A 9,155-nucleotide genomic window follows, 5' to 3' on the forward strand; every position below is an offset into this window, starting at 1 on the left:
TAAACCTTCTAGGAGAACAAGAGGAGGCATCTCTGGAAACCCTAGAAGGTTTCTTTGTTCTAGAGAGTATCTCACCGGATACTCCCTCTGGACTGAGCCAGGATCTGAGGTGACCTGAAGGGACATTTGATATTCAGAACCTGGAATCTCTAGGGACAAATTAGGACAATCTCTGTAATGAGGAAAGGACCCAGTGCTGGGCCTTATGAACTAACTCAGGTTCTCCAGTCTGCCTATGACAGTTGAGCTAAAGGGCATTCCTGCTGTCACCATCTGAGAAGGATCTGGTCAACCCCTGGGCCTTGTGGCACATTTAGGTGTAGAAGAAATTTTTTAAAGGAGTTTCATTCTTTGTCTCATATGCTCAGGAAGCTGTCCTTCTAAGAGACAGAAGTTGTCCTTCTAACCTATGTATATATTTTTTGTGGTGATGCATAATAGTTTTTAAGAGCACCTTTATTCAATAATTTCCAGACACTCTAAGTAAATTGTCATTCTGGGAAACTTGTCATGTACATGCTAGAGTGAGCTGTGCCCTTGGCCCAGTACCAGCTAGTCCTGGGCATCAGGAGTTCCAGTTTGGGAGAGAAGCCTTGGAAGAATGTAAAGGAGAAGAAGGCCCTTGAGGACAGTGAGGGGAAGGGCAGCTCCACATTTTTCTCTCTAATGCTGTGCCTCCTTCTCCCACAGGAGATCATGACAAGCCCAAACTCTAAGCCTGACCTAGTCCTGTGATTCCTCTAAAAGGAAAAGTAACTCTTCACGGTCATTCCCATCTTGGGTTTGTTATATTCAAAATATTCAAAGGAAATAGCATTTCCATCCCTGAGCTCCAGAATAGAGTTTTCAAGAAAAACTTCACCATGAGCCTTGTGACCACAGCACATGCGGAGGCCTACAAATGTTCTGGATATTACAGAGGCATTCACGTGTGGTCAGCACACAGTGACCTCCTGGAGATGATGATCACAGGTAAGAGGAGTTCAGCCCAAACCATGACCACCCTGTGTCCCAGACAGCCCCGTTCAGGGTCCATATCCCAGTGGAGTCCAGGGGATTATTGTAAAATTCCTAGTCAGGACGTACACTGGAAAGAGAAGCTACTCAGAATTTAGACAGGGTACTTAATATAGGGAATTGAGTGTTCCAGTGAAGGCAGCAAATAAAGAAGAGAAGTAACCTAGGTATTAGCAAGAGCAGGATGTTGCTACCATCTGCAAGCAGGAAGACACATGGAGAAGCAATATTACCTGATCCCAGCACCAGGATTCCCACTACTAAAGCTATAACCCTGTCTTCATGGCCTTTTCAGGAGATGCTTACAGAAGCATGAGTTCGAGCATGGATTGGGAAACACCCTCTTTCCTCCTCATCATCTTCTCTCCAATCTCCTTTGTTCTAAGGGATCTGCAGAACTCTGGAAGGAATCTAGGAAATGCATCCTGTAGGGTCACCCCTGCCCCACCTCATCATACAGATGAGGGAGGGAAAGAATAGAGAGTAAACCTAAAAGCCAAAGAGCTAAGAACAAACACAGAAGGGAATCAGGGCCTCAAGCCAAGAGAGGCAGAAAAGTAGACAGAGATGAGGCAGAGGACCCCAGGCTATCAAAGATTGAGAACTATGCACAGAGAGAATGCAAGAAAACAGGCATAAGAAGGGACTTAGACAGGTTTTGGGAGAGATGGAGGAAGAATGTCACTCAGCAGGTCTCAGGGGAAGGGTTGAGGATGGGGCACTCATTTAAACTCACACCCTCTTTTTTTCTAGGTGTGTTCACAAAGCCCTCCATCTCAGCACACGCAAGTTCCCATGTGAATTCAGGGGGGAATGTGACCCTCTGCTGTCATTTAGAATTACTGTTTGATAAATTGATACTATCCAAGGTCGGCTGAAAGCATTCCCACCAGCTTTTTATGAGGCTCCATGCTATACGTTCCTAGGCTTTTTTTCCATGGGTCTCATGATGTTTGCCCATGTGGGGACCTACAGATGCTATGGTTCTCTTGGTCACTCCTCCTATGAGTGGTCAGCCCCCAGTGACACCCTGGAGCTCATGATCACAGGTGAGTGTGGTCTGTCTAACCTCTGGTCCTTATGTGCCCGGGTGCCTCAAGGGGGGACATGGTTGTTGAACACATTGTCCGCACAGAGGGAGAGAGACAGGTAGACAGAGATTAACAAACTCAGTAGAGAGAGAGAAAATATTAGAAGGATAAAGAGGAAAGCAAAGAACTTCTTATAAGCCAAACAGAATGCAAAACAGACAATGACAGACAAAGAATGTGACTGATGATCAAGACAGATGCTTGAGCATAAGGATGGGGTTCATTTTCCCAGTTGAGGCACCAAGTGACATTTGAGAGAGGTGGTTTCCCACTTTAACACCACAGCCCCCTTCCTGTGCCATGAGAATACGTGCATCATACATCCCCTGCCAAACAGATCTCTGGAAGGTCTGAATAGAGACTGGGACACTGTTACTCAGGTATATGATTTATCAAGCTCTTCCACACAAAAGGGAGAGCAGTCACTTCCAACCTTCCACTACCAAGTGTTCACTTCCAACACCCTGACTTACAGGATCATTATGACCTTCCCCTACAGCATCAGCCTGAGGGGCTATCGTGGATCCTATGGAGATTTTGGCACTTTTTAGCCCATAACTTTTCAAAATAGTGAGACCATGAACTCAGGGTTCCAGATGACGGGCCTAAGGACACCACCATGTTTTCTTTTCTTTTCTCCCCCCCCCCCACACATCCCATTCTCCCAGTCTGAATGCCAAGCATTTATAGTAGAATTGTCTCCTTTGCGAATCACTAAAGCAGTCATTTATTGCTCAAGTCTCCTCTTAGGAATTTAGCTCGAACTTGCTCTTACCAGTTGGTCCCACCTTCTTCCCAGGAATCCTGCCCCTATTACCTGGTGACAGGCCTCCCAACGACCACTGCCAATTTGCCTAAACCTCCCTAGAAGATTGCCTAATGTTGGGCCCAGCTTCTGCACTCTGTCCACCTAAGTGGGGTATGAATAAATTACTGTCTCTCACCAGATGATCCCCAAATATGCCTGACAACCTAGAAATAGAATAACAACAATCACATATGATTTCTGCTATGTGCCAGCATTGTTCTTAGTGCTTTGCTGATATTTACTCATACAAGCCTCATAACGACTTAGAGGTGAATACTATTATTATCATCATCCTGAATTTACAGATGAAGAAGCTGAGGCACAGATAGGTTAAGTACATTGCCCAAGGTTACAAGCTGATAAGTAGTGGAACTAAGATTTCAATCTAGGTAGTCAATTCCATGGAAACCCTGGTGGTGCAGTGGTTAAGTGCTACTATGGCTGCTAACCAAGAAGTTGGCAGTTCGAATCTGCCAGACTCTCCTTGGAAACTCTATGGGGTGGTTCTACTCTGTCCTATAGGGTCTCTATGAGACCCGGCAGAAATGGGTTTGGTTTTTTTTTTGTTTGTTTGTCAATTCCTTCACTGCTCCAAGGTCCTCCCAGGGTAGGAAACATCCTAACATAGGAAGTAGAGCTTTAAAAGTAAGGAAAACATTTTTTTTTTTTTTTTACTTTAGATGAAGGTTTACAGAGCAAATTACTTTCTTATTAAAAAATTAATGCACATATTGTTTTGTGACATTGGTTGCCAACCCCAAGACACTGTACCCCTCTTGATCTTGGGTTCCCCAATACCAGTTTTCCTGTCCCCTCCTGCCATCTCATCTTTGCCCCTGGGCTGGTGTGCCCATTTTGTCTCATTTTGTTTTATGGTCCTGTCTAATCTTTGGCTGAAGGGTGAAACTCCGGAGTTTTTTCAGTATTGAGTTAAAAGTGTGTCCAGGGGCCATACTCTTGGTGTTTCTCCAGTCTCTGCCAGACTAGTAAATCTGGTCTCTCTCTTTTTTTTTTTTTTTGTAAGATTAGACCTTTGTTGGATTTGTCATAGCCCCCAATTTTTTCCCAGTCTGTAGGTTCTCTTTTCACTATTTTGGTGAAATTTTCTGAGGTGCATAAGTGTTTAATTTTTAGAAGAGCCCAGTTATCTAGCTTATCTTCTGGTGTTTGTGTATTGTTTAGTTATGGTCTGTATCCTGTTTATGCCATGTATTAGGGCCTCTAGCATTGACCATATTTTTTCTTCTATGACCTTTATAATTTTGGGTTTTATATTTAGGTCTTCGATCCATTTTGAATTAGTTTTTGTGTATGGTGTGAGGTATGGGTCCTGTTTCATTTTTTTGCAGATGAACATCCAGTTTTGCCAGTACTTTTTGTTAAAAAGACTGTCTTTTCTTTTCCCCATATGATGGACTTTGGGCCTTTGTCAAAGATCAGGTGACCTGATTTTTGGATTTATATCTGGGTTCTCAGTTCTGTTCCATTGGTGAATGTGTCTGTTGCTCTACCAGCACTAGGCTGTTCTGACTACCGTAGCTGTGTAGTAGGTTCTACCTTATTCTTCTTCAGTAGTACTTTACTTATCCAGGGCCTCTTCCCTTTCCATATAAAGTTAATGATTAGTTTTTTCATTTCTTTAATGAATGCTGTTGGCATTTTGATTGGGATTGCATTGTATTTGTAGATTGCTTTAGGTAGAACTGACATTTTTCACAATGTTGTGACTACCTACCCATAAGCATGGTATGTTTTTCCATTTATGCAGATTTCTTTTGGTTTCTTACAGTAATGTTTTGTAGTTTTCTTCATATAGGCTTTTACATGCCTGGTTAGATTTATACCTAAGTATTTTATTTTTTTAGGGGCTATAATAAGTAGTATTGTTTTCCTGATTTCCTTTTCATAATTCTGTTTATTGGTGTATAGAGCTCCAACTGATTTTTGTATGTTTATCTTGTATCCTGCTACTGTACTGAATCTATTAGTTCAGTAGTTTTCTTGTGGAGTCTTTTGGGTTTTCTATGTATAGTATCGTATCATCCACAAATAGGGACAGTTTTACTTCTTCCTTACCACTTTTGATGCCCTTTATTTCTTTTTCTCGCCTTATTGCTCTAGCTAGGACTTCCAGCACAATGTTAAATAGTAGTACCACCATGTTTTCTGAGGTTCTCCAACATGGCTATTTAGTTCCAGTATTTGGGAAAACCCCACGTCTCTTGTGGCTTCTAGGGGGAGTAAGCCACAGAGACACAGGCAGAAAGCAATAGAAAATCAAGGAGAAGCAGAGGCATAAAAAGGCATACTCACACATTTTAATACTTGTATGCCCATACACAATCACACACTCACACTCACAGACTTGCTTACATGTGCACACTCACACATACGTTCTCATGCACACACACAATCGCATACTCACATACTCTCACACACTCAGGCTCAAACACACACACAACCCTCTCTCACACACACACACTCACACAATGAGTCAAGATCATAGAGGAAAAAATGATACGTAGAGAGGAGAGAAGGCATGAAGAGTACACTCTCCAGAATGAGGACAGAGAATCCTTTGTCCATGTCCTAAGGACACCATGAGTAAGATGTGTCTCCTAAAATCAAGATTGCATTTTCTTCTAGGTCTACACAAGAAAGCTTCTTTGTCAGCTTCACACACCCAGGCAGTGTGGTGATGTCAGGAGAAAAAGCGACCTTGTGCTGCCGCTCAGAGAGCTCATTTGACACATACCATCTACCCAAGAGGGGAAGGTCCATGAACCCTGGCTCCCTGGAGTGTTGAGTCACAGTGGTATACTCCAGGCTGACTTCCCTCTGGGTCTGTGACCCCAACCCATGGTGGGATCTATAGATGCTATGGGTCTTACCATTGTTCTCCCTATGAATGATCAGACCCAAGTGGCCTACTTCACCTTGTAGTACCAGGTAAGGAGCTTAGTACTTGTCCCATGTCTTGTAACTCACACTAAATTCTAAAGCTATATCTGAGGGGGCTCCTGCTGGTGATAGGAAGAACTTAGGAATTCTCGAGAGAAAAAAGCAATGAGAAATACAGAAAGGAAAAGAGATATGAGCTTGAGAGTATTGTTGAGTATGGTATGGTAGAGAAGGAACTGCCAAACCCCCTTCCATCTCCTGCATGGAGGCCAACCTTGGTGTCTTTGGTATGCAGGTGAATAAAGAAACAGGTCAGAGCAGACTCGTAGGAAAAAATGGTGGCCACAGTTTGAGGAGATGAGAGGTAGCATCAACCCCTGACCATTATTCATTTTCTAGAAGCCCTTCGTGACTTTCCACTCACAGAAAGTGATTTCCCAGCTTGGAAGGACAGATATTGCTCATCTTCAGAGGGAGACAACGTCTGTTGATTATGGGTATCTTCCATCCCGGGAATCTACTATTCCTTTTCTAGATCTTCATATCTGCATTAAATTCCTGTTTCTGGAATCGACTCCACAGCAATGTTTTTTTTTTTCTTCTGCAATAACAAATTACCAATAATTTTTTCAAAAATTGCTGTCAAGTCGATTCCATCTCATAGTGACCACAAGTCTAGTGGCTTAAAATGACACATATGTGTTATCTTCCAGTGCCAGATATCAGAAGTCTGAGATGGATATCACTGATCTAAGATCCAGGTGTCAGGAGAGCTGCATTCCTTTCTTGAGGCTCTAGGGGAAAATTTGTTGCTTGCTTCTTCCTGTTTCTAGAGGATGCCTGAATTTCTTGCTTTGTGATCCCTTCCTCCATCTTCAAAGACAATAACATTGCATCTCTTTGACCCTTCTTTAGTATTCATATCTCCCTCTGACTGCAGCCAGGGAAGATGTTCTGGTTTTAATGACTCATATGGTTAATGTGTGAGCGTGTCTTTTTATGCCTCTGCTTCTCCTTGATTTTCTATTGCTTTCTGCCTGTGTCTCTGTGGCTTACTGCCCCTAGAAACCCTGATGGCATAGTGGCTAAATGCTACTGCTGCTAACCAAAAGGTCGGCAGTTCAAGTCCACCAGGTGCTCCTTGGGAACTCTATGGGACAGTTCTACTCTGTCCTAAAGGGTCACTATGAGTCAGAATCGACTCTACGGCAATGAGTGGGTATGGCTAATTTGGGTCTCCCTGGATAATGAAGGAAAATGTCCTCATCTCAAGGTCCTTGACCTTAATCTCATCTGAAAAGTCATTTTTGCTAGTTCCATTATTTCCATGCTGGTGACCAACCATTGCCATAAAAGGTTCTAGGGACCATTATTCCAGGGGACCATTATTCTGCCTAACACAACATCTCAAAGAGGGAGTATTCCACTAGGGTTTTCTGGTGGAGGGATTCCAGGACCCCTAGAAGCTCTGAGGTAGACGTTAGAGTGAGGGGTGAACAGGGGACAAACCCTCCAATAAGAAAGGGAATACTTCAGTGGTGCAGAGTTAGGGCACTCACTCACCCCTTCTCTGTCCTATTTCCTAGAAATCTTTGCAAGTACTTGCCCATCAGCAATGGAACCAACCAACAAAACAGGTAAGCAAAGGAAGTTCTTGGCCTAATTCATGGATTCCTGGGAAGACAGAAGTGCTAGTGTTGGCTTTGCCATCTCCCAGCTCTGCTACCTTGGGCTGGTCACCTTCCTTCTCTAATCCTCAGATTCTCTATCAACATTTGACACTGTGTCCAGTGTGGGTACCTCAGAAGCCTTTTAGCCTCTAATGCTCTGGGGCTGAGGTTTTTTCAAAACGGGATAGAGTGAACCAGTCCCTTGCCCAAGAATGATGCTTATCTTATCTCCATCAGGATCTATGAGGATAGGAATGTTGGGCAATGGGTGGGGATTGAAGGAATCACTATGGATATTGTCCATCTATCAAGGTTCTATGAGCAACAGTTAAGAAAAAGGCCACTGTTCTCATGAACATCATAAAACCGTGATATGTGGAGGGAGAGAAAGAGGTGTAATGAATAAATAAATGGCATGCAATAAGAATGCTCTACATAAAATTACAGTAGAGACATGTGATAGAGAAATAAAATACAGACACCTGGTAGAGAAAGCTTAAGTGGATAATTAGAGTGGGTGGTAAGGGAGACCCCACTGAGGAGGTAACATGTAAGGTATGATCTTAATGACAAGAAAAATCAGTCAAGAGAAGACTGGTTGAAGGATATCCCCAAAAGACAGAACAGAGAGTGTAGTGACAACATGACAATAAGATTAGAGTGTTCAAAGCACCAGTGTGCTTGATGTGTCGTGGGTGAGGAGGAGTTGAGAGAGGTTGACAGAAGCCAAATTATTGAAAGGTTTATAAGCAATGATAAGTAGTTTGGATTTTATTCTGCTCGAGACAGGAAAACATTAAAAGTGTTTAATTTTTTAAATGTCATGATCTGAACCATCTTTTAGAAGGAATATATTGGCAGATGTATATAGAATTAATTTTATGGACTTGAGTAGAAGACACGAGCCTAGTATGAAGCTATGGCAGTCCTTGTGATGAACAGTTATGGTGTTTCAGAAATGAAGTTGGTGGTGGAAAAGGAGTTGAGAGGATTCAGAACACACTCACGAGAAACTCATCAGGAGGGAGATTTCAGAACCAGTTCCATTATCTCTAAGCTGGGTGACCTTTGGGCACATATGTTTCCCCTGAGCCTCTATTTCACTGAATAGGAACTCTTACTTGGGCTAGAAGAGGAAATAGATAGCTGGGCAGAGAGCTTAGTGAGGGAGCATGGTACAGTCCTTGAAAAACGAAAGCTTTAGAGTGAGATTCTCAAGCTCGAATCATGGCTCTGCTATTCAGTCACTAAATTCTCTGAGCCTCAATTTTATTGACTAGAACATTAGACTAAAGTCACATCTCTCTCAGGTTTAGGCTGAGGATATGGGGAGCTTACATTTGTGAAAGTCCTCCTTACCCCTATAGAAGGGGCCTGGTAGAGAGTATGTACTCAACAGATGGTAGGGCCCCTTGCCTACTCCCCTTCTTTCACTGAATACCCCTACTTACCCCATTCCTATTCATCCCTGGGGGAGGGGGTGGCAGTAATCAAGACTCCAGTTCTTCTTACCAAATAAAGATGCATACTCAGGATATTAAAAGACAATCTAAAAAAAACAAAACAAAGAATCCTTTCTTGCCTCTCCTAGATTCTGATGGTTTCCCACAATCTTTGATGTTTCTTGGCTTGTGGAAACATCACTCCAATCCCTCCTTCGTTGTCACA

This window comes from Elephas maximus, chromosome 11 (genome assembly GCF_024166365.1).
Source record: "Elephas maximus indicus isolate mEleMax1 chromosome 11, mEleMax1 primary haplotype, whole genome shotgun sequence".
In the NCBI taxonomy this organism is placed as follows: Eukaryota; Metazoa; Chordata; class Mammalia; order Proboscidea; family Elephantidae; genus Elephas; species Elephas maximus.